The 26,635-nt window shown below is 38.0% G+C and overlaps 1 protein-coding gene and 1 long non-coding RNA gene across 3 annotated transcripts in view; one reads left to right on the top strand and one right to left on the bottom strand.

The window, feature by feature from the left end:
- Window positions 1-26,107, top strand: part of LOC109491424 — a 32,231-nt gene extending 6,124 nt beyond the window's left edge. Inside the window, exon 3 of one of the 2 annotated variants that reach the window (XR_002745392.2) lies at window positions 24,175-26,107. This is a non-coding gene — a long non-coding RNA (uncharacterized LOC109491424). Of the gene's footprint in view, window positions 1-5,701; window positions 7,086-24,174 lie in introns of those variants that run through there. The other variant, XR_006585373.1, reaches the window with a different exon arrangement.
- STRIT1 (small transmembrane regulator of ion transport 1) overlaps window positions 1-26,635 on the bottom strand; it is a 38,178-nt gene that overhangs the window by 4,709 nt on the left and 6,834 nt on the right. The gene's annotated exons all lie outside the window — the stretch shown is intronic.

Genomic DNA, 26,635 nt, shown 5'->3' with positions numbered 1-26,635 from the left:
ATAATGTTTATTCAGGAAAAATGTTTTATTCACTAATAGACTGAATTCACTTTGAACTCACAAATGCAAGGGCCTCTTTTGACAATTTTCTAATCTTCCTCTTAGGGCATACCATTTAGGAATGTTTTACATTTCTACTTTGCATAAAAATTTCTTCATGAGTTCTCAAATCCCTTATTATCAAAGTGACATTAGATTCTTCCAGGGCACTTAAGGTAAAAAAGTCAAATATTTGGCTCTTTATTCAAGATAAATCGTAATTCTTCATTTTTCTAATTTTTTCTAACCATTAGTGTCTGGAATTATAGTAGATAAATCTTCACATGATAGATTAAATGGACAAATTCCTCTTAAGACCTTAGCTTACCCAAACTGATTCAAAAAGAAAGAAAATTTGAATAGACTTATAACAAGTAAAGCAACTGAAGTTATAATAAAAAAAACGTTTCACAAAGAAAAGCCCTGAGGGGCGCCACGGTGGCTCAGTTGGTTAAGCATGGTTAAGCATCAGACTTCAGCTCAGGTCAGGATCTCGCAGCTTGTGAGTTCCAGCCCCAAGTCAGGCTCTGTGTTGACAGCTCACAGCCTGGAACCTGCTTCAGATTTTGTCTCCCTGTCTCTCTGCCCTCCTCCACTCACACTCTGTCTCTCTCTCTCTCCCTCTCAAAAAAAAAACATTTAAAAATAATTAAAAAAAAAAAAAAAAAAAAAGCCCTGGAACAGGTATCTTCGCTGGTGAATTCTTCCAAACATTTAGAGTTAACACCCAAACCTCAAAAACTATAGAAGAGGAGAGAAGACTTCCCAACTCATTCTACAAGGCCAGTATTACTCCAATACCCAAACCAAAGATATTATAAGAAAAAAACTACAGACCCAATCTCTCTAATGAATATAGGTGAAAAATTCTCAACAATAAACTGACAAACCATATCCAGCAACATAAAACATCCTGAATTACATCCCAGGACCTAGTGGGATTTAACCCAGGAATGCAAAGTCAGCACAACATTCAAATACCAATTCATGTAATACACCATATTAATAAAATTTTTTTAAAAGCCCAAAAAACAAAACAAAACAACAACAACAAAAAAAACACATGATCATCTCACTAAATGCAGAAAAGCATTTGACAGACTCCAACCAACTAATTGGTAATAAAAGCGAACTTCCCCAACCTCATAAAGGGAATCTACAAAAACTCACAGCTAGCATCATATTTAATGGCAAAAGACTGGATGCCCCCCCAACCACCACCACCAATCTCATGAATAAAACAAGAACGTGTATGCTTATACTTTGATTCAATACTGTACTGGAGGTTGTAGCCAGGAGAATTAGGCAAGAAGATGAGATAAAAAGTCATCCAAATTAGAAAAGAAGAATTAAGCTATCTTCATTTGCATATAACATGATCTCATATACCAATAAATCCTTAAGAGCCCCTTCTGCACACAAAAAAACTCTCTTATTTTTTTAAATTTTTTAATATTTATGTATTTTTGAGAGAGAGAGAGCATGAGCAGGGGAGGGGCAGAGAGAGAGACACACACACAGAACCAGAAGCAGGCTCCAGGCTCTGAGCTGTCAGCACAGAGCCCTATGTGGGGCTTGAAGTTGTGAACCGTGAGATCACGACCTGAGCTGAAGTCAGATGCTTAACCAACTGAGCCACCCCAGCTCAAAAAACCCACCCCCCAAAAAACTCTTTTAGAAGTAATAATCAAATTCAGCAAGATTGTAAAATATAAGATCAACAAATACAAGAAATACAAAAGTCAATTGTATTTCTACACAATAGCAATGAACAGTTTGAAAATTAAATTTAAAAATAACATTACAATAGCATCAAAAATAAAATACTTAAGAATAAAGAATAAATTTAATCAAAGATGTATAAGCCTTGTAACTAAAGACTAACAAACCCTTGCTGAAGGAAATTAAAGAAAATCTAAATAAATAGAAAGGCATTCTGTGTTCACGAATTGAAACAATATTGTTAAAGATGGCAGTACCACTCAAAACAATCTACAGGGTGACTATATTCCTATCAAAATACCAATGGTCTTTTTTACAGAAATGGAAAATCTAATCTTAGAATTCATATGGAATTGCAAAGGACCCTGAATAATCAAAACAATCTTAAAGAGGAAATACAAGGGACTCAAACTTACTGATTTGAAAATGTACTATAAAGCTACAGTAATCAATAATGTGTGGTACAGGCATAAGGAGAGACATACAGGTGAATAGAATAGAATTGAACATCCAGAAATAAATCCACTCACTAGTGGTTAATTGATTTTCAACTGAGGTGCCAAGACAGTATATTAGGGAAAGAATAGTCTTTTCAACAAATGGTGCTGGGACAACTAGTCTTCTACATACAAAAGAATGAAAGTGAACTCCTACCTCATACCATACACAAAAATTAAGCCAAAATGAACCAAAGACCTAAATGTAAGAGCTAAAACTATAAAATTAGAAGAAATCTTAGGGGTAAACAGGCAACAGTTTCTTAGATAAAGAAACATACATAAAGTACAAGCAATCAAAAAAAAAAAAAAAACAGATAAATTGGCCTCATCAAAATTTAAAACTTTTGTATATCAAAGAATACCACTGAGAAAGAAAAAAGATAATCTATGGAATTGGAAAAAATATTTGCAAATCATATATCTGACAATGGTTTAATATCCAGAATATATTAAAAATAAAAAAGTCTTACAACTCAACAAGAGACAACCCAGTTTAAAAAGGGCAAAGCATGGGGTGCCTGGGTGGCGCAGTCGGTTAAGCGTCCGACTTCAGCCAGGTCACGATCTCGCGGTCCGTGAGTTCGAGCCCCACGTCAGGCTCTGGGCTGATGGCTCGGAGCCTGGAGCCTGTTTCCGATTCTGTGTCTCCCTCTCTCTCTGCCCCTCCCCCGTTCATGCTCTGTCTCTCTCTGTCCCAAAAATAAAATAATAAAAATGTTGAAAAAAATTTAAAAAAAAAGGGCAAAGCATTCAAATAGATTTTTATCCAAAGGAAATGTATAAGTAGTCAATAAGCATATGAAAATACACTCAAATCATTAGTCATTAGAGAAATGTAAATCAAAACCACAATAAGATACCACTTCACCCCCACCAAAATGGCTAAAATAAAAAGTTGCACAATAACAAGGGTTGACAAAGATGTAGAGAAATTAGACCCCTCATACAATGCTGGTAGGAATGTAAAATGGTTCAGCCACTCTAAAAAACAGTTTTGTAATTCCTCAAAATGTTAGATATAGAACTACCTTATGACCTAGCAATTCCATTCTTAGGTGTATACCCAAAAGAATTGAAAACAAGTATACAAAAACTATATACAGAAGTTCAGGGCAGCATTATTCATAAGGCTCAAAAAGTAGAAACAAACCAAATATCTATAAACTGATGAACAGATAAGCTAAATGTGGTATAGCCACACAGGGTAATAGTCAACCATTAAAACATGTTTTGGTACATCCTACAGCATGGTTGAACATTGAAAATATCATGGTATGTAAAAATGTCATATTGTATTGTATGATTCTGTCTATATGAAATGTCCACAATAGGAGAAACCATAGAGACAGAAAGTAGATTGATAGTTGCTCTGGACTGGGGGAGATGGAATGGGGAGTGATGGCTAAAGGCTATTGAGTTTTCTTGGGGAGTGATGAAAATGTTCTGGAATTAGATAACAGTACTGGTTGCACAACTTTGTGAATACACTCAAACCACTGAATTGTACACTTTATTTTTCTTAGTGTTTATTTTTGAGAGTGAGAGAGACAGAGCACAAGTGTGGGAGGGGCAGAGAAAGAGGGAGACACAGAATCCAAAGCAGGCTCCAGGTTCTGAGCTGTCAGCACAGAGCTTGATGCAGGGCTCAAACCCATGGACTGCAAGATCATGACCTGAGCCAAAGTTGGGAGCCACACAGGTGCCCTTGAATTGTATACTTTAAAAGAGTGAATTTTATGGTATGTGAATTATACCTCAATTTTTTAACAAGTTCAAATTCTTGAAACAAAAAAGTTTTAGAAAAGAACCCCAGACCTAGAAGGCAAAAAATCAGGGAGAGGTGAAACAGCATTAGGAGAAAGGACAAGGAGTTAGTGTGACTCCAGCAGGGTGAGCAAGGGGGATGGCAGTAAGGGAAGAGTCCAGGTAGTAAGGAGGCTTTATCAGCTATTGTTAGAATTTTGTTTTTTCCCTCTGAGTGAAACAGGGAGCCAACAGAAAGTTTTGAAGAGAGAGATTACATGATCAGACCTATAGTTCTGAAGTCTCATTTGTGGCTGTTTGATTGAGACCAAAGGTAGAAGCAGACTTGTTAGTGACTATTGTAATGATACAGATAAGAAATGGTGGAGACTTGGACCAGGGTGGTGGTCAATTTTCATCAAGAAAGGTGACTATTAATGAGGGCAGAAAGTAGTGTGGCACATTTACAAAGGTGTGACTAATATGGTTCTGATAGGTTGGGTGGGACTTTCCCATATTATGAATTTTTGTTGACCAAGTTGCCGTGTCAAGAAATTTGTGTGTTCAAAGTCCAAGCAAAAGGTTCAGCAAATTGCAATAGAATGTACTGAACAATATTTATCCAATCTGAGGTGTCCAAAAGTATGAAATGAATTGAGATTAATGAGTAAGAGGCAACAAAGGATTACAAACTACCTGATCCTCTTCCCTGGGACTCCTTACATGTCATAGAAAAGACAGAGTGGCTCAAAGCAGCAGGGACTATGATAGTGAAGGAGGAGGGACTCAGGATCAAGTTTGAACACCATCTCTGGCAATCGCTGTGTGAACTTAAACGAGTCATGTGTACTCTTGAGTCTATTTCTTCATTTGGAAAATGAGAGAAATAGCATACAAGGTTGTTGCAGAATTAGAGATAAATGGGTATTATGTGCTCAGTGCTAGCCTAACACGTAGTAGATTCCCAATACATGATATTTATTATAATTAAATTATCATAAGCAGAGATAAAGATGAATGAGAAGCAACATGTACAAAGAACTAGATGTTCCCTGATACGTGTAGCCAGTCATTCCTGAGGGTTGTCTTAGATTATCTCTTCATCCTCAGGCCGCATAAGGCGGGTTGTAGGAGTCCATTTTTCAACTCCCACTCACTTCCCAATGCACTTCTGATTTAGCTTCTGCTTGCATTTTTCTATTAAAACAGCTTGTTCCTAAGATCATGAACATCTATTATCACATAAATTCCATGTGGCCAAAGTCCATGGAAATTTTTCAGTCCTGATCTTACTTACTGATGACCTCTTAGTGTCACTTGGTTATTCTTCTTGAAATTCTTTCTTGGCTTCTGTGGCATCAGATTCTTCTGACTTTTCCCATTTTTAACTGTTCATTCTTAGTCTTGTATGTTTATCATCATCCACCCAAACATTAAAGATTTGTTCCTTGGTAAATATATCAGAACAGAGGTTTCGGGATACAAGAAGATGATTTGGAGAGAGCCAGTAAGTGAAATCACAAAGTCATGTGCATTTACAAGGCCCTGAGAGTTCCTTTCAGGGCCACCTTCTTGGTATGCAACCTGTACCGTCATTTAGGACTCTGTGCTAAAAAGGCCCCCATGCTTGGCTTAATGCTCTGATGTCAGTGTCTTGAAATTCTTAATAATTTATCTTTGCTCTTGGGTTTCATCAGAGTTGATGGAGAAATGGAGCATGTGCACAAGCAGAAGGATATTCAGGAGACTGTGTATGCGTGATGTATCGATCCAGCCACAGCTCGAGTATGTGCGGGCCCAGGCTCTAAGTCCTGTAACAGCATCCACATGGCAGTGGACACTGCGGGCAGGCCAGAGCCTCGGACAGTGCAGAGCTGCGGGGAGCAGAGTTGTGGGGCCAGGCTGGGACCTGGGCAGAATGGAGCCCATGACAGCAGCAGGCATGCATGGAAAAGTGAAGTGACTTTTCCAATTTCACAGTCAGCCTCCTTACTTCCAACCTCTCACCTTCCTGCTGCTTTCCTGGTATCCATGACCTCTTTGTGACATGACATGTTCAGTGATTTTACATGATTCATGACATGATGTGTTCAGTGATTATATATGAGAATCCTTTATTAGCCTACTGTAAAGTATAAAGGAATTTAAGAAGGCTGATAGATACCCAAAGGTGAGCATCTATGTATCCATTTCTTATTCTAAGACATTTTTCCCTAAACTTTAAGCCGTTGCCACCAGTACCCCCACCTTGCAAAACAGTATACGAAATATGATTTCAGTCTGAATCTATTTCTTGAATGTTTTCATATAGATAAAGACAGAGGTAAATATAAAGTGTTTTTTTCAGTGTCATTCTTAATATAGTACTCCTGTTCTTGGAGTCCGTAGCCTGAGCAATCTCTACTAACACAGACACAAAAGGTGCTATTACTTCAGATTGATGTTTATTGGCTGGGTTGGATGGTTTCATCACCCAGAGAATCTTTGTGTTTCAAAGATGCATTGGCTATCAAAGGGAATTATCTGCACAGATCTGATAGATTCCAATAGTCTTTAAAAAAAAAAAACTCATTACTGAGTCATGACAACAGGTTGAATACATGGACGGTAGAGTCACAGTGTCAGGAGTTTGAATCTCTGCTCTACTACGATGCTATTTGTGAGACCTGGAACGGGTTACTGCCAGAAAAATTCTTCATACTTGGAAATAAGGCAGACAGATGGAGGCAGATTCTTTCAGTATCACATAGGGACAAAGGTCATTCAAGGATTGTCAAGACCCGTACTGTGTTCACCTCATTTTTACTATTGATTAAAGTTCCCATAGAGAATTTACTTGATAACTTGTACATTTCTGTCCAGTAGAGATTCAAGTAATTTATGCCCAATGGAGCAGATAACCCCAAATCTCAATGGCCTGCTGGACATTAACCAGTTCTATATCTAGTTCATCAATCTCATCCTAGCATTTCTTTGTTATGTTGATGGTAAATACACTCTTAATGCTCTTTGAACTGATCATAACATCTTTTCCCTCCTTAATTATGAATTCAATAAAATATTTGATACAGGTCCTTTTTATATTTGTCTGAGAGTTCTGATGTTATCTTTTTGAAAATTATGCTTTAACTTGACTTTACTCTCTTGGCCTCAGTTTTCTTGATCTGTAAAACAGAGATAAGACCAATTTATAGGATTATCATGAAAGTTAAGTGGCAAAGGTATATAAGGCACTTTGCACAGTCTGGAGCTTTGAAGGTGAGTTTGTGAAGAGAGTACAAAGCAGCTGGAATTGGGGATGTGGTCCAGTTCATCACTGAACACTTTAACACCCACATTTTACATTCTTGCCTGAAATGATTTTCTGCTTCTATAATCACATTCTTAAAAACCTTATTTGCTGACCCTTTGCTAATTATACACTTTATACCTCATGGAAATAATGTCCAGTGGGAACTATGTGTGGGAGCTGGGTGACCTTCATCACTGAAAGCTTTCCAGTGCTTGTTTCCAATAGTGCTCAGGCAGGTGTAGGGTTTTAAAGGCCCACGATATTGTCAATCAAATAAATTTAAACCAAAAGACAAACAAGTTTTTTCTCAGAGACCATGCATTAGCATTTCTGTATTTTCAAGTGGTAATTTTTCAGAACAAAAAAGGGGACATGAAAGCTGATATTTTCAATGAAGGATATGCTGAGGAAACCTATTCAGTTGTAAACATATTCTGTAAACTGTTTAACACTTTCCCCTCCCTAAGAACTCTCCCTAAGAACTCTCAAAACTATGGAATCAAGTTTCTGATATTTCCCACTTATTTATTTTTATTAAAAAAATTTTTTTAACATTTATTCATTTTCAAGAGAGACAGAGTGTGAGTGATGGAGGGGCAGAAAGAGAGAGGGTGACACAGAGTCCGAAGCAGGCTCCAGGCTGCACAGAACCCGATGTAGGGCTCGAACCCATGGACCCTGAGATCATGACCTGAGCCAAAGTCAGATGTTCAACCGACTGAGCCACCCAGGTGCCCCCTGATATTTCCCTTTTACTACCCAAAGGTATACACCTATCTCACCCCCAGACCCTAAACAAAAGGAACCCCAAATTTACCCATCAGAGCCAAAGGGCATTTTTACGGTTGAAGAAGTGTGGCTAGTTCTCTCTGCATGGTGGCAAAATTACTCCTGCTGGGGGCTTGGCTGTGTACAAAACAGCAGAAAAATGCTCCTCTCCCAACACCCATTCCATACAATCTTTGAGAACTATAAATATAGGGTTGAGTAGCACAAAACCACAGAAGACAAATAGTTAAATAACTGTACTTTATGAACTACTCAGAACTCCTGGACAAACTGTTCTCAATCCTAAGGCTTTAAGCTATAAGAGAGCAGCTTAACACAAAACTCAAAGGAGTGAATAATCACCATGCTTGAAGGACAGAGCCATCCTTGGCCTGCACATTTGCTCTGGTCCAGTGACTACATTTTTCTCCCGGCTCTTTGAACATGTGCTGTCCCAGAGGACCTGTGCTCCCCTTGCTGGCCAACATGCCTCCCAATGGGAAAGCCCTCATGGAGGCTTCACACAGCCTCACAAGTCAGAACCCCCAGGAACACTACAGAGTCTATGAGAGTCACCCCAGGAGTAATTCTGTTCCCTAGACCTAGCCCTTCCCACCAGCATTCTTGTTCCTAAAACTATTATAATAGGAGACAAAGTCTTTCATTCTATAAAGTTATAACCACTTTCATCTTTACTGTATTCTAAATCTCTATACATTTAAACCTATTTTCCAACACTTTATCGTGACATTTTCAAGCACATGGCAATGTTGAGATAGTTTTACATAATTACAAAATTTCCCATCTATGTGTACAAAATTTCATCAATCCATCTGATTTTTTTATTTTCTGATTTTTTTCAAAATAAACTGCAGATAGCAGCACTCTTCCCTTTGAATAGTTTAGTATGCATGTCATTGGACAAGAGTCCAATACATTTTAATATTTTTTTCAAAATAAACTACAGTGAAATGTATAAATCTTAACTGTACATTAACTGAATTTGACAAATGCATGTACCTCTGTAACCTAAACTCTTTTTTTTTTCATTTAAATCCAAATTAGTTTACATATAGTATAATAATGATTTCAGGAATAGAATTTAGTGATTCGTCACTTACCTATAACTCCCTTGCCCTCCCTAATGCCCATCACCCTTTTAGCCCATCCCCCTTACCCAACACCCCACCAGCAACCATCAGTTTGTTCTCTGTACTTAAGAGTCTTTTATTGTAATCTAAACTCTTATTAGGATAGAGACCTGAATCTATTTCTTGACCTACTAGCTTTTATTAGTGACCTGTGTATTCACATACAAGTAACAATCTGTTTTAAATATCTTAGCTTTGAAATATGTTTTAAAATCTGCATGTCTCATCCCCCTTTGTTGCTCTTATTTTCAGAACTATTTTTGCTATTCTGACAGATTTAATTTTTCTCTTGAATTTTCAAACCACTTAGTTCCCACAAAAAAAGAAAACAAAATAAAAATTAAAAACTCCTTATCTTTAATTAACCTGCATTAAGTTTAGGATTAACTTGGGGATGTGTGAAACTTCGTAATATTCCATGTACCCTTCCAAGAACACGAAATGCTTTTCTATTCAGTGAAGACTTCTTTTATGTGTTAGAATTCTTTTCATAAAATTCTTGCACATTTCTTCTTGAGTTTATTTATGGGTTGTTTTTCTAAATGTGTTTTTTCCATTATACTTTTTTATATGAATTTTGTATACAAACAACTTTCCAAATTTGCTTATGATCGACAGTAATTTTCAGTTGATTTTCTTAGGTTTTGATATATAAATCATTATCTACAAACAATAATTTACCTTCTCTTTTCCAATTTCTATATCTCCTTCCCCCTCTCTGCCCCCCCCCCCCACATTTATAGTTGCATCAATTAGAGCCAAGCTGTCATTAGACAGGCATTAGTGTTTTGAACAACTTTTATGTATCTCTTTCACAGTAAATGGCCTCTGAATATGGAAAATGGCCTTCCTCTTTAGGGGGAGGGGATGGCTTTAGCAATTTACCTTTCCCTAAAAACTATTCCACTTCACCCCAATATTGAGTTGATCAAGAGTCAATTACTTCCATTTCCTCAGTATCCATGGTCATTTCCCCATCTCCTTTATTATTTTGTATAATTATGCTTTTCTCTTTTTCACTAGTTTTTCAAAGAGTCAACTCTTGAATTTATTTTTCAGGCTTATCATTTTCCTGTTTTATATTCATTAATTTTTGCTTTTAAATTTCTGAGTTACTTCCTTCAACTTTTCTTGGGTTTATCTCCTTGTCTTTTATCTAATTTTTAAAATGTGATGCTTACTTCATTAATTTTTGTTCATCTATAAAAACATTTAAGGTTGTATATTTTTCCTCTGAGCACAGTTTTAGCTGTATCATGGGTTCTGATATGTCATGTTTTAATTAATAATGTTTTCTAGATATTCTGACATATTACTTTTGATTTTCTCTTTGACAAAGGAATTGTTTGAGAGAATTTTTAAATTTCTAAGTGGTATTTTGCTTTTAAAATGAATCATGGAGAGGCCCCTGGGTGGCTCAGTTGGTTGAGCGTCTAGACTCTTGATTTTGGCTCAGGTCATGATTCCAGAGTCATGGGATCCAGCCCTGCCTTGGTCTCTACGCTGAGCATGGAGCCTGCTTAAGATTCTCTCCCTCTCTCTTTGTCTCTGTCCCCTCCCCTACGTGCTCACTCTCTCTCTCTGTTTCTGTGTAAATTAAAAAAATAAATAGGGATGCCTGGGTGGCTCAGTCGGTTGAACATCCAACTTCAGCTCAGGTCATGATATCACGGATTGCGTCCCACGTCTAGCTCTGTGCTGACAGCTCAGAGCCTGGAGTCTGCTTCAGATTCTGTGTCTCCCTCTCTCTGTCCTCCCCCCACTCCTACTCTGTCTCTCTCGATCTCTCAAAAATGAATAAACATTTAAAAAATGTTTTTAAATAAAAAATAAATCACGGAGTAACACTTTTTATAGGACAAAAATTTTAATATACGATACTAAGTATTTATGCATCTGTTCAGGGAGTGTTGTTTCCTATAAGTGCTAGCTTTGTATTTGTGACCCAAATACACTGACGTATTTATTCCTTAATTATCCTCTTTTATTATAGGAAATCAAGTCTCAGAGAGATTAAGCAATTTGTCAAACACCACATAGATCTTGGAATCAAAATAATAGAGCAGGATGCCTGCCACGGCCAACACAATCCTACCTCCCCAGACTGCATCACTAGAACCATATGAGGAAACAAAACACAAATTACTTACCATCTAGAGGAAATACATGCCCAACACACCACCATAAACATGCAGTCGCTGAGGATGTCATGGATGCCCACTGAGAAATGCAGTTAAGTAATTGCACATTTCCTACAAGTACAAGGCTTTTAGAGATTTCACATGTTGGGAGTGCTCCAGGACAGTGATTCTGCTTTTGGAGTTCTTTCCAATTTTAAGGTATTCCTCGAAGAGGTTCATTTCCTTGTTTCACTCTCACCACCAGGAATCCTTTTTCATACCCAACCTAATTACTTCATGCTGAGGGTTAGCTCTCTCTTCGGGATTCTTCAGAGATGGAGAACAGCTGGTCCCTATTCTCTGCATAATAACTCCTTGTAAACTTGAGGGAGGCCTTCCATAGTCATTGTCTCCGGGATAAATAATCCTAATCTCTAAATCCTACATTTTTGCAAAAATATTTTCTAAAAATGTGGTTATTTTCATGCCAGGGAAGGACAATGTTTATGCAGCCCACATAAGGTCGTTGTGTTGACCATTCATGAGCTACTGCATGGTGAGGTGGTGAAGGTCATTGCAACACGGTTGTTTTCTGGTGTCTCCAAGTCTGTTCAGGCCTCCTGTGGCCTTTTAACCTAGGTCATAAGCTTCAAAGCATTTGGCATCCATCTCCCACACTTAAGGTGCTGAGGAAAATCAAAGCCGTCTGGGTGGCTCAGTCGGTTGAGCGTCTGCCTTTGGCTCAGGTCATGATCTCACAGTCTGAGTTCCATCCCCATGTCGGGCTCTGTGCTGACAGCTCAGAGCCTGCAGCCTGCTTCAGATTCTGTGTCTTTCTCTCTCTCTTTGCCCCTCCCCTGTTTGTGTGCTCACTCGCTCTGTCTCTCTCTCAAAATAAATAAACATTTTTAAAAATTAAAAGTGCTGAGGAAAATCAAAATTGCACATGATGATGAAAGAAGATATGAGAAAAGCATGTAGACAGCAGAAAAATATGAGGTTTGTGGTGATTTGTGTGAAGCGCATTTATTCTTAGTTTTAAAAAGCAGGAAAACTTATCTGATAGCATAGAAAGGAAATAAAATGAACACCCAGGATCTGTGATAACAGAGTAAATTTTTTTTAAGGCAAGAAAAGAAATAAAATCCATCCAAGTCTCTTCCCATTCAGAACGCTAGAATGATTTCAGGCATCTCTAGAAATCATATGATAATGACAGAAATCTAGCTGCATGTTAATTATAGAACAAAAAGTGGAAGGAATTGGGTTACTGTATGAAAGAAAGTATAATTACATAAGTGATTTTTGTATATAAAATCAATGCCTACAGTATATTACTTGAAAAAATAATTTCTGTAAGGTTTCACCAATAAGTATTAGTAAAAATAATTATCAAGAGCTTTATTCATCCAGTGGCCCCACTAACACCTAGAACTTCAAAATCTTTCATTAGATCTTTATGGGAAGCAAAGAAATAAAAGCCTTTACATAAATGCATGGGAGATCTTCTGGTTTCTCCCTAAAGTTGTGTATCAATCTATCCACATTCCACCAGACAGAATTCAGTCACAAGTCTAATGCGAAGGAAGGTTAGTAAATATCATCTACCTGTGTGTCCAAGTACCTACCTAGTCTCTGCTACCATATTTATCTTTATGACTAAAAAAATGCTTTGTGCATGGGTGCTTAATAACAACAAATTAATATTACTTAACACAATGAAATTTGTATTAATACAAAGCCATATTTCCTTTGGAAAGTAAAATCTACTGCAAATGACATATCCAATAAAGGGTTAGTATCCAAAATATATAAGGAATTGATAAAACCCAACACCCTAAAAACAAATAATCCAATTAAAATATGGGCAGAAGACATGAATAGACCTTTCTTCAAAGAAGACATACAGATGGTCAACAGATACATGAAAAGATACTCAACATCACTGATCATTAGGGAAATGCAAATCAAAACCACAATGAGATATCACTTCACACCTGTCAGAATGGCTAAAATCAAAAACACAAGAAACAACAGGTGTTGGCAAGGATGTGGAGAAAAAGGAACACTCCTGCACTGTTGGTGAGAATGCAAACTGATGCAGCCACTCTGGAAAACGGTATGGTGGTTCCTCAAATAGTTAAAAATAGAACTACTCTATGATCCAGCAATCACACTACTGGGTATTTACCCAAAGAACACAAAAGCACTAATTCAAAAGGATATAGGCACCCCTGTGTTTATAGCAGCACTATTTACAATAGCCAAATTATGGAAGCAGCCCAAGTGTCCATCAGCTGATGAATGGATAAAGAGAGAATGGTATATATATACAATGAAATACTATTCAGCCATAAAAAAGAATGGAATCTTGCCATTTGTAACGGCATGGATGGAGCTAGAATATTATGCTGAGCAAAATAAGTCAGAGAAAGACAAATATCATATGATTTCACTCAGATGTGGAATTTAAGAAGCAAAACAAGCAAGCAAAGGAAAAAAAATAATGAGAGAGACAAATCAAGAAACAGACTTTTCATTATGCAGAACAAACTGATGGTTACCAGAGGGGAGGTAGGTATAGGGATGAATTAAATAGGTGATAGGGATTAAGGAGTACACCTGTGATGAGCACTGGTGATGGACTGAAGTGTTGAATCGCTATATTGTATACCTGAAACTAATACAACACTGTATGTTAACTAATTGGAATTAAAAATGTAAAATAAAAAATAAAAATAAAGGGACACCTGGGTGGCTCAGTCAGTTAAGCATCAGACTCAATTTTGGTTCAGTTCATGATCTCACAGTTTGTGAGTACGAGCCCAGCATCGGGCTCTGTGCTGACAGTGTGGAGCACTTGAAATTCTCTCTCTCCCTCTCTCTCTCTGCTCCTACCCTGCTTGCCCTCTCTCTCTCTAAGTAAAATAAATAAACTAAAAAAAGTATTTTTAATTAAAAATTAAAAAATAAAAAAATAAAAACTAGAATAATCTAGAACTAGCATTTCATATAAGGTCATCTACAAATTTCAGTTTAAACAATGTATGTCTCATACCTTATGAATGTGTAATGAAATTTGAGAGTTGGCTAACCAAATTTTTAACCAGGGTTTCTAAAAGAAAATAATTTAAAATAACAAAAGTATATATGTTACTTGATGTTTTTTCATACTTAGACTTTATTATTATCTATATTAGCTAATATAATATAGATTCCTTTTCTAGTTCATTTTTTAAGTTTTCTTCTTTGTGAACTTTTGAGTTGCTTGAATTTTAAAATAAAAATCATGCAACACTTACATAAATAATAAAATCATTATTCTTAAAAAATTAATGTAAAATCACATATTGGCTTTCTCTATATAGCATTCTAACAAGGAAGAAAGACAAAACAGCAATGCTGATCAACGGCAAAATGCTTTAATGTTTAATTTGACCTCTGACAGCTTTAAAGAGATGCTTTTAAAGCAGTTATTATCACATGCTTCTTTCTTAGGAAAAAAAGGGGGAAAACAAAGCTAACCTGTCTGTTAGCTGTTGAGACATGATGAGTCTTACATCATGTCTCAAATGCTGGCCATTTGGAATTTACCAAGATCAACTGAATGTTTCTTTCTATAAGAAAGAAAAATAAATGGTTAATACCTTCAGCAGATCAATTAAATTACCAGGCAGCTATCTTCCCAACTGCCTATGCTGACATTGTTCTGAAATTAACTATTAAATTTAGTTTAGCTATTGATAGTATATTGCTCAAAAATAACTAGTTTCAACAACTTCTGTTTTTCCCCTTCATTCCTTTCTGAATGCCAAAGTTCCTTTCACTAATGGATTGCTTATGATATGCTAAGGAGTCCATCACCAGAATAAAGGTAGAGATGGAATGTGGTCATGATGAAATTGCTATATTCCATTGCAGAGGTGATAAAAATGCAAGGTGCCTCATAAATATTTCTGACCCATTTGCTTACCGGGATGGGGGTATAGATGGTTTGGAAATCTCTGGCTGTAAAAAAGCATTTCAGTTTATTCTATGCCATCAAGTAGCCTTTTGTTGAAGTAGAGTTTCATGGGTGAGTTATTACTGGGAAATCTGCCTTTAGAACATTAGTAATGCAATAAATTCCATCCAGCCCATCTAGGTTATTTTGAGCAGAACTATGTCTAAATGAGCCAACTGCATTTCACCAAAGATATTATATTCTATTCAGAGGCTCATATGTGATCTTCTTGGTCCTTGTCTTTTTGAGATTCAGAATGGCAGAAATAGTCATGATGGGAGCTTCTTTTTAGGGAATTTCAATCAAAAGATGACATAAAAAATTCACTGAACAAAAATTTGTAGTTAAACCAAGTAACTGAACTGATCATTATAAGCTATTGAATCACATTGCAGCTCACGAAACTTGCATATGAGATCCATGAAGATATTTTTGTCTTGAATATGAAGGTTATAGCATGTTCTTTCATATTTGTATGGACACTATGGAATCATAGTTCTATAGCTGTACCATGTATATCTGTTTTGTTTTCAAATCAGACTCAAAATGCATTGATATAAGGGATGGCATATAAGAGGCATTTCAACTTTGGAGTCAGATGTCTTGTGTTTCAGTAATGGCTCTGCCACTCAGCTGTGTGGCCTTGGACAAATTACACAGCAATCCTGTGCCTCACTGTTCTCCTCTGTAAGAGGAAGACAATAAAAGTATCTATTTTTTTGGGAATTAAATGTTTTCTCCTACTATTATTATTCTCCTTCTGTTATGTTCTGACACACAACATCCTGCAGAATAATGGGACCACAGGAGGCACTCAGTACATGTTCATTGAATAAATTGTCCCCAGTAGGTTTCTTATGGCTATAGAGACATGTAGTAGTAGCCTAGTGTGGGGTAAGGGTAGGCAGGGATCGCAAGTTAGGGAGAACTGAAAACTCAATTTATCTGAAATATAAACTTTACTAAGCAATTGTTTTAGTTTTCTCATTAGTAAAATGGTGCCAAGAATATGATCTTAAAAGATCACTGGAATTAGAAACAATATATGGTGAGCGCTGGCAAAATATCGACCACTCAATAGATAGATGATAGCTATCACTAGCTAACACTATGATCTATTTCTATTCCCAGAACACCTTTGACACTAAATGTCAAGGGTGGTGGTTGGTTTCCCATATCAACAACAAATTCTCCAACGCTTACAATTGAATTGTAATTCAGTTCTGACACTACCTGGAATTAGCACACACCCACAAGAGTTTAGTCCCACAAGACTGCCACCACTTCACACACCAGTTTCAAAGTCCAGGCTTCCTGTACTTCTGACCTACCGGCTGTAAATGGAGGGTTCCCATGACCCTCTCCTCAGGTTTGATAATTTTCTAGGATGGCTCACAGAATTCAGGAAAATAGTTTACGTACTATGACTGGTTTAGTCTAAAGCCTATAATTCAGGAACAGCCAAATGTAAGAACTATGCAGGGTAGGGTAAGGGGGGCAGCACAGAGCTTCCACGCCTCTCTGGGTGCACCATTCTCTCAGCATATCGATGAATTCTCCAACCCGGAAGCTCTCTGAACTCCACTGTTTAGAATTTTTATGTTTTAGAATTATTTAGGCTTTATTATTTCATTATGCAGGAATGATTGATTAAAGCATTGGTCATTGGTGATTAACTCAATTTTCAGCCCCTCTCCCCTCCCTGAGATCAGAGGGTGGGGCTGAAAGTTACAAATCTCTAATCACAGGGTTGGTTCCTCTGGCAACCAGTCCCTACCTCTAAGGGTCACCTCTTTAGCATGACTCTGGTATAGTTGAAAGAGGCTTGTTATGAATTACAAAAGATGTTCCCCCCAACCCTTTCATTCAGGAAATTCCAAGGATTTTAGGAGCTCTGCCAGGAACCAGAGAAGACCAAATATACATTTCTCATTATATTACAGTATCACACGAACATGTGCAGAATGATGCTATGAAGAATGACAACGCTGACCTGCAGACATGATCTCACCACATTTTATAAATGTCTACCTTGTGCAACACTGTGCTGGTGATATGGGCTTGAGAGAGATGGAAAACACATGACTTCTGTTGCTCATCGTCTGTTGAGAAGTAGGATTTTAAAAAGATGGTAAAATACATAATTTTTGCAAAGGCAAAGTCAAATGACAAAACTAAAGTTACTAACAAGTTTATTGTCCTTTGTTGAAGGCAAAACAATCCATGCATTGAGGGAGTTCAATGTCTCACAAGCAGTGGAACACTCTTCCTGAGGGATTTGGATCAAGAGCAAACTTTATAGAGCATTAGAAGTAGTAACAGGTTGGGGGGCCCGGGGGGCTTGGTCGGTTGAGCATCCAACTTCGGCTTAGGTCATGATCTCATGGTTCATGAGTTCGAGCCCTGTGTCGGGCTCTGTGCTGACAGCTCGGAGCCTGGAGCCTGCTTCAGATTCTGTGTCTCCCCCTGTCTTTGCCCCATCCCCACTCATGCTGTCTTAAAAATAAATTTAAAAAACATTAAAAAAAAAAAAAGAAGTAGTAACAGGGAGGGGTGTCTGGATGGTTCAGTGGTTAAACATTTGGCTCTTGGTTTCAGCTCAGGTCATGATCTCATGGCTGGTGAGTTTGAGCCCCGGTTGGGCTCTGTGCTGTCAGTGCAGAGCCTGCTTGGATTCTCTCTGCCCCTTCCCCACTCACTCTCAAAATAAATACATAAACATTTTTTTTAATTTTTTTTTTTAACGTTTATTTGTTTTTGAGACAGAGAGAGACAGAGCATGAACGGGGGAGGGTCAGAGAGAGGGAGACATAGAATCTGAAACAGGCTCCAGGCTCTGAGCTGTCAGCACAGAGCCCGATGCGGGGCTCGAACTCACGGACTGCGAGATCATGACCCAAGCCGAAGTCGGCCACCCAACCGACTGAGCCACCCAGGCGCCCCCATAAACATTTTAAAAAAGAAGTGGTAACAGAAAATGGGGCATGATTGGCTGGTGCTGCATATCTGACCTCATTTAGAGAAATCAAGGAATAAGGAAATCAGTATTTGGATATTGGGTGACTGGATATATGTGTTTCTGGTCAAGGGGGACGTTATAGAAACACAAAAATTGGTTTGCTGACATAGCACCTTGGTCAGGAGTGGCTTCATCTTGGACCTAAAATTTATTTCCACGGTGTGAATTTTCAAAACTTACTCAAGAGCAAGTAGAAAAACATAAATATAGATCAATAACCATATTGTAGTAAAACATGACCAGGCCTGTTTTGTTAACACCTTGAGTAGATACAATAGCACAGTAAAATATTTAAAACTAGGTTATATATAAGATGCTTTGTAAATATCAGGTACCTCAGTGGTGCAAAGTGGTGCTCAAAAAAAATCTTAATCTGGAAACTGAGTAACATGGTTTAAGTGAAATAGAAATATGTTTTTTCAGTACAGGTCCCTGAGATTTGATATACACCCACCTATACCCTGCCCCCGACACCACTCCTATCCCCTGTAAGAGGTGATATCAGGCAGTCAGCTGCCAGGCATGGATTCTCCAACCTCATAGACCCTTGTCTTCATGCGGACTGCTAAAGTCACTAAAGTTCAGCATTCCTTTATGAAAAGCAAGGGTGTTTCCAGAAAGTCCAATTTATTCACATCATCATTAATCTTTGATCTCCTTGTATCCCTTGAATTGCCTATTTGCTGGTTAGGAAGTCCAACATAGAAAAAGTTATGTTGCATAAGAAAGTTGTGTTTATTTTTTTAATGTTTATTTATATTTGATTTTGAGAGAGAGAGAGAGAGACAGAGACAGAGACAGAGACAGAGGGAGAAAATTCCAAGCAGGCTCCATGCTGACAGCACAGGGTTCCATTTCATGAATCATTAGATCATGACCTGAGCTGAAATCAAGAGTCAATTGCTTAACCAACTTGAGCCACCCAGGGGTCCTAAGAAAGTTGTGTTTAAAAAACAACAAAGGTGGGGCTCCTGGGTGGCTCCTTCATTTGAGCATCTGACTTGAGGGATCAATCCCCCTATAGGGCTCTGTGCTGACAGCACTGAGCCTGCTTGGAATTCTCTCTCTTTCTGCCCCTTCCCCCATCCTCAAAATAAATAAATAAACTTTTAAAGAAAAAGGATAAAAATAAAATTTTATTGCTCAAAAAATAATTCTCATGAAATCCTCAAATGTGGGATGACTTTGTCGTCTGGCCCATCTTACACAAGAAGAATTAAGAGTTACAAATCCTTGGGGCGCCTGGGTGGTGCAGTCGGTTAAGCGTCCGACTTCAGCCAGGTCACGATCTCGAGGTCCGTGAGTTCGAGCCCCGCATCAGGCTCTGGGCTGATGGCTCGGAGCCTGGAGCCTGTTTCCGATTCTGTGTCTCCCTCTCTCTCTGCCCCTCCCCCGTTCATGCTCTGTCTCTCTCTGTCCCAAAAAATAAATAAACGTTGAAAAAAAAAAAGTTACAAATCCTTGTAATTTTTTGTAGTGACTTTCAAAGCATGGGCGGGGGGGAGAAATTCTAAAACTTCCAATTCATTTTACAAAGCTAGAAAAACTTTCTAAAATATTATAATCAAAAACAGAACTAAGGTCAGCATTTCCAAAACTGATCCAGAAATCCCTCTTTCAAATGCACACTAATGAATCATGCACACACAAAAACAATTTTGTGATCAAATTATCTAGATAAGTGACACTCACTATGATATCCCTTTCTTGAAGACTCATAATACAGGATCTGAGAAGTTCTACAGTGAAGAAATCAATTTAACCAAAAATTTCCCCAATTGATTTGGCTGTAAGCAATCACTACCTTTTTGTGGCCCAAAACCTTTCCCAAAGCAAAGAAGGTACCAGATGCCAAAACAACGATGATCAACACCATTTGGAAAGATATCAGATTTCATCAGGACAGGAAACATAAGGTGATATCCCTTGCCCCAGCTATTAATAATGAATTTGTTATACCTCATAAGTTTGACAAATAGTTACATGATTCTCCATTTATACACTTATATGTTTAGTTCCTATTCAGATCTTCCAAAGGGCATTGTATTCCCTTAAATATCAGCATCTGTGCACTTTATTTTTTTATTTTTTCCCCCATCAGCTTTGAGAGACACAAGTGAAATTTGGAAGACCCCAAATTTGGAAATTTGGAAATAGCCCCAGAGAGAAAGGTTGAACAACCCAGTTAGAAAGAGTAAGAAACAGAACTTATTTTCTGAAACTTCTAACCAGAGGTCTCTTTAACTTTGACACCCAAGTAGAGACATGGATGGAATAGAACAGGCTTCCAAGACAGGTTATGGAAACCCAGTGTAATTCTTTTACCAGATTACTCTCTCAACTCTATAAATAGCATATGTGTCTCAGATGCCATTTGAACATTAGGCTTTGCTTCACCCTGCCCATAGCCATGTCGTCTCTCTGCCAACTCCAAGATGGCAGCATCAGGCTTTTACTGGAAATGTTTTCTATAGCCTGCATAGTGGATGCTAATGATACAGTGCTTCCCTGCCCCTGCCTGAACAACCCCATGATTTTCATAATATCAATCCATACAGACAGTGGTCATTTGATAAGGAAAAGCATCCATTCTGTAAACTGTATTGAGCTATGAACACCTTGAGCTTGAAAAAAAACCAAACTGAAAAATGTCAAATATTGCATCCCATGCACGAAAAATTGGGGAGCTTCAGCCTAAAATAAATTTTTAAGTACACCTTGATTTTATTACTGAAGAGACAGATTTTGTTTCATAAAAGATATTACAAAGTTTCAAATTCCTCTATTTCCTAGAGAAATAGAATTTATGTCATTTATTTATATATTTGATACATCTATCAATTGAAATTTCTAGGTGCCATTTTGATATAAAATCTATTTTGTTTCATTTGTTAATTTCTAAATCTGGCAAGAGATCATCATGATAAAAGCACAATACTTTCTTTAAGAGGCATATGTCAACAATCTCAGTTGAATATCTCTTGTGGCTTAGTTAAAAGGTGGACAAAAGTTACTAAGTTCAATTATGACTCCCCCCAAAAAATCCTAAAAATGGATTTATAAAAATGGAATTTTCATGCAAGGTACAGGGCACGTGCATATAAACTGGTACAAAGCAGTACCAGTTTAGGCTATTTCTTTGAAATTTTCATTGTTATTTATGTGTGTGGTTTGAGTCACAACAGTGAAGAAATAAATCATAAGGAAAAAAAATCCAGTTCTATGTGTGTTCAGCTGCACTAATTATTTCTTATGAACAATATCAAGCATTTTAATTTTTCATTCTAATGAAGATGAAAAAAGCTAGTGGATAAATCATATAAAGACACTATTAAAAGAGGTCATGATTACCATACTGAACAATATTTTGTAATTTTTTAAAGACCATTCCAATATATCCAAAGAAGGAATGAGGTTTTAGGAATATTTGCAATAAGTAAAAGAGTCGTTCATTTTTTTTATTTTAGAATTTTCTACTAGACACTAAAGTGAAAAATACAAATACTAAATTTTATGTGTTAATATTCCAGACAGTCAATATTAACTTTTCTGGAAGAGTTTATCTTACTAGGATTGAGCATGGACACTGAGGAAGCTCACACCATTAAATGGGAAAACAGTTCCCATTCAGTCTGTTTGCAGGGAAACAGACTGTGAGTCCAAGGTTAGCACCAAGGAGGCTTCCCTGGGAGCTCTGAGGAATGACATGGTGAGGTAAAAAAGAGATGTGTAACTGGGCAGAAGGCGAGGTTAAACTGTGATGCAGCTGTGATCAAGATCTCAGTCAGCCTCAGTGAATCCCGTAGGAGGCCATGGAGCTGGGATGGCCCTCAGGGCCATGCAAGCTTGAAACAAGGAGGCCAGGCCTTTGTACCTCCACATCGACCGGATTTTGGACGTAGGCCACCCTAGGAAGGAGATGGAAACTGGGGCAAGGTCACCCCCTAAGGCTAAGAGCAATGCCTGGGGAAGGACTCAGCTGTGAACTGGCGGCGGTGATCCTTGGGGCAGCTGGTGGACTGAAGGAGTCCTGGGCATTGCGTAAAGCCACTACCTGTCCCTGGTGTGGTGGACCGTTACCAATCAGCGATATCGAGCTGCAAGAATTCCTGACATTAGTAAAATGCAAAGAGAACTTCATTTCATGCTTGTCTACTCAGGTAAAATCCAAAGAGGAAAAATCACCAGGACAAAAAAAAAAAAAAAAAAAAAAAAAAAAAGCTGGAGTATAAGTTTGGTAAGAGCAGAAATAGATGTAATGCCATTCTGAGATCACTGACGTCTGCTGAAGTCTGATACTTATGTATTTAGATTCTATCCCCCACCACATGCACATACCATACACAGCATGATCCTTGAGTCAAGAAAATTTCGTCTAGCAATAGCTCCTGGCCAGACAAGTGTGACATCACCCTGATGAGCAGACGTCAAGTGAAGAACTCTGCATGCCATTAGATACTCAGGCCCAAATTCAAAACATGTGCTCATAGGTAGGTAATATGAATGCACAGGGACATTGACTTAGCCAGGAACATTTTATTTCCCTCATTACAGTGTTTCGGCTGCCGAGGAAGTTCTGTTTCCAAACACCTAATCCCAATAAAATGTAAAATGTAAACTCTCTATTTCTTCTTCCTCAGTCTTCACTGCTTCTCAAAACTAGAATGGCTCGCACCAGCCACCCCACCAAATTCCCTGAAATTTTTTTGCCAATTAACAAAATATAATACAAACAAGTACATGTTGCCGTCAGTTACATTCACTAAAACCAACCTGAAAAGCAGAAAATCATTAATTATTTTTAAGTCAAATGTACAGAATATTAGAAATTGCATTGATTTTTTTAGTGGCACAGTTTGGGGTATAATACATGAAATCTGTCGTGCATTTTTCCTCAACCAGAAGCCTACCTTTTTTTTCAAGGTTAATACACACAAATAGTTTCAGAATCATTTCTACACCTAAGATATATTGACTAAGCTATGATCTGTGAAGCATACAGTGGCAGAGCAAGAAAGGATCTTAGGTTGCCTAGTTTGACCTGTTTTACAGATAGAAAAGTGAGACCAGAAATGGGAGGACACTAACCAAAGGACATACAGCTAATTAGTAGCCACTGACACAAGGAAACCCAAATTTCAGAGCAGGGTTCCTTCTGCAATAATAGCTTCATTAACATTTCAGAAGTTTCAATGCGTTCTTGTTTTCTACCATCACTGCAACCAGTTCACACTGAATCTAGCAGGGGATTGTAGTTCCTAAAGTGGTAGGCAACACTAATGTTTAAATGTTTAAGCTACTTCAGTGTTTTGTGTGCAATCCAGGAAACTGTAGCCAGATTTTGTATCTCGGGTAAACCTGTTTATGTCTTTTGCCTGGCCCTCAAAGCTGGGAAATGTGGTCACTGAGTCACAAAATTCAAATGCATCTAATATAAGTTCTTTACCTCGGCCCTAGGCCCATGCAGGATAGCTAAGCCCACGGGTGTCCTGTGTTGACAGAGCTGGCGTCTCTAATAGCTTCCAGCAATGTTCTGCCTGGCAAGAGGTTTCCAACTTGAGAGGACGCATGGCCTACAGCCAGCACCGATCATATAGCATGAAAAAATTAAAACCAGAATATAGTTTCAAAATCTGTAAGGCGTTTTGAATGCCTGGCTTAACCGTGCACTGCTTTCATTCTAGCCTTCATACTTTATTCAGAACAGGATTTTGTGTGAGAATGTTTCAAGAGACTACAGAGGGGAAAAAACTCCATCACCACACATCTTCCCATACCTTTAAGCTTCTCTTAGCCATTTTTTCCCTTTTATTCTAGGTCTTTCAAGACAACAGAGAAAAAGAAAAAAACAATATACTTCTGCTGAGCATATTTTATATATCACCGGTGGCGGATTAGCTCATTCCGTGCTCGTGAAGCTAAGGTTAAAAGTTGACCTGCAACAAGAGCTAATGACCTGCACTCTGACTTATGGCCCTAGACAGTGTTCCAGAACCTCATTACTTCTCTAATAAAAGATAGTAGGAAAACCTGATACATGAGTGAATGGCCTCCTCACAGGACTGGAAAATATCTTCAATGACACATCCTCCCCTGGAGGGCAGTATCACCATTCTTACATAAAAAGAGCAGAGGTGATGACGTTTTTAAGAAACGAATTGCCTTCCAGGCCTCACCCTGAACGCTGGGGATGCAGTAATGAAGAAGTTAGGCACAGTCCCTGCCTTCTCAAAACTGTATTCTGAATTCTGCTTCTTCCAGGAGGCCTGTTGGAAAAGTTCACCTAACTCTGATTCCTTCTGGGAGCTTCTTCAGCAGGCAGGGTCTACAACTCAATGTTACAGGAATATTGGACTGGCACTGGCATTCTGCTTACTTGACTATCATTCATTCCTGCAATGCTGTTAGTGTCATTTCCCTGGCTAGATTACACAACTTTGATATCAAGAACCATTGCTTTTTATTCTCTATCTTGCTTGATACAAGCAAGATACAATTGATACAACTGATATTAATTAGCTGTCGCCTTTTTTGTCTCTGTTAAGCAGCTGAAAAAAATTACAGTTACGGAAAACTGAGTGATTTCAGACAAAGTTTGGACTGATAATTCATTTCCTTGAAAATTACCTTTCAAAACTTAGAGAATAATCTAATATTGATCCACATAATATGTGAAGCCTAGACATAAACTTATAAGTAATATATTCATACATGAACGTTAATACATAGTCTCTGTATAATATCAAGTAAAAAATAAATTATTAACACTTTATAAGCATAGGAAAGAAAATAAAGATAGACACCAAAATACTAAGTGAAACCATATGAAATCGTGGCTTGTGTTGCTTAAGAATGTTCAGCTTCCAGCAAGTCTGTGGTTAAACCTGTTATTAATCATGTTTGGTTCTCAATGTGGACTTTATAAGTGAATTAAAATGCTCTTCATATGTTAGGGTATCTCTATTACTTTTCTGTTTTCCTCCAGTGAACATTTACAGTAAAATTAGAAAAACAATTTAAAAATTATTCTGATTTATTGACCATACTAGTAAAGGATCCTTTTTTAAAAATCTATGAAAAGACGGCCCTGTCACAGGAAGTCTGGCATCTGTTTTCCTGAGTCTTGGTCAATCCAGCTCAGCGCTCCTTGAGAAGGCAGCTCTTTAGTGTCTAACACCCTCTAGTGAGCAGATCGCAAACCCTCGGTTCATTCTTGTAATTACGCTTGAAAACGGAGGGTCCCTATCCAGCATGGTTACTAACAGTTTTTAATTGCAGAGAATTGCAAGCATGCCTTACTAAATGAGCTCAGTTTTTGTTTTTTCAGACCATGTGAGTTCAATATTTCTACTCTTAATGGGTCCAGCTCTTATTTGACTTTCAGACTCAGAGCACAGTACCACAACATTTAGGACATCAGGGTGAGCTACATAATCCATGACATTTCTAACTTCAGTGCAACCTATCTCTATTACCTACTGCACTTGCTGCAGGGATAATGCCCACATGACCGACAGGAAGAACCACATCTGTAGCCAATACAGGAGGGCTGGTGGGGATTATTAAATACCACATGATGGAGCTGCACTCCTGAGCCAAACATGGCTTTGCATAGTTGGTTTTTATTCAGAAACTGGATAAATGTCATCTATACACTTTCAGTTTGCCTTCTGTTGCACTCATACTGTGGGTTTACGTTAATTGTGAAAACTTTCATTCTATGCATCAAATAAATGAACATCTAAATATATGTACTCATTTATAATTTGTACTTCACTCACTTCCTAAATTTATTAACCATTGCATTCTGAGGTTGAATTTCTTCTTGAGAGACACACAGAGAGAGAGAGAGGGAGAGAGAGAATCCCAAAGGCTCCGTGCTGTCAGCGAAAGGCCCGACGCGGGGCTGGAACGTGTGAACTGTGAGATCATGACCTAAGCTGAAACCAAGAGTCCCACGCTTAACCAACTGAGCCACCCAGGCACCTCAATGAGGTTGAATTACTTCTGATGGAGACTTTTTGGCATATCTACAGGATAACTTCTTTCTTCCCCAGGAATGTCCCAACCAGTGGGTCCACACACTCTCACTTCCCTTTACACTGGGAGGTTTTGTTCTTTGTGAGCTACAAGCCTCAGGCTGAAACCCAGCTCCCATCTCCTGCTTTCTTTGGTTCAACAAGTATTTAATATTAAAAGTAAGTCACATGGTGTTTTTTGCGATGTGCAGGATACAAAGATGATTTTTTTTGTTTTGAAAGTTGAAAATTGACCCAGA

The sequence above is a fragment of the Felis catus genome, chromosome C2 (genome assembly GCF_018350175.1).
Source record: "Felis catus isolate Fca126 chromosome C2, F.catus_Fca126_mat1.0, whole genome shotgun sequence".
NCBI classification, from domain to species: domain Eukaryota; kingdom Metazoa; phylum Chordata; class Mammalia; order Carnivora; family Felidae; genus Felis; species Felis catus.
This window is presented reverse-complemented; position numbering and strand designations above follow the sequence as displayed.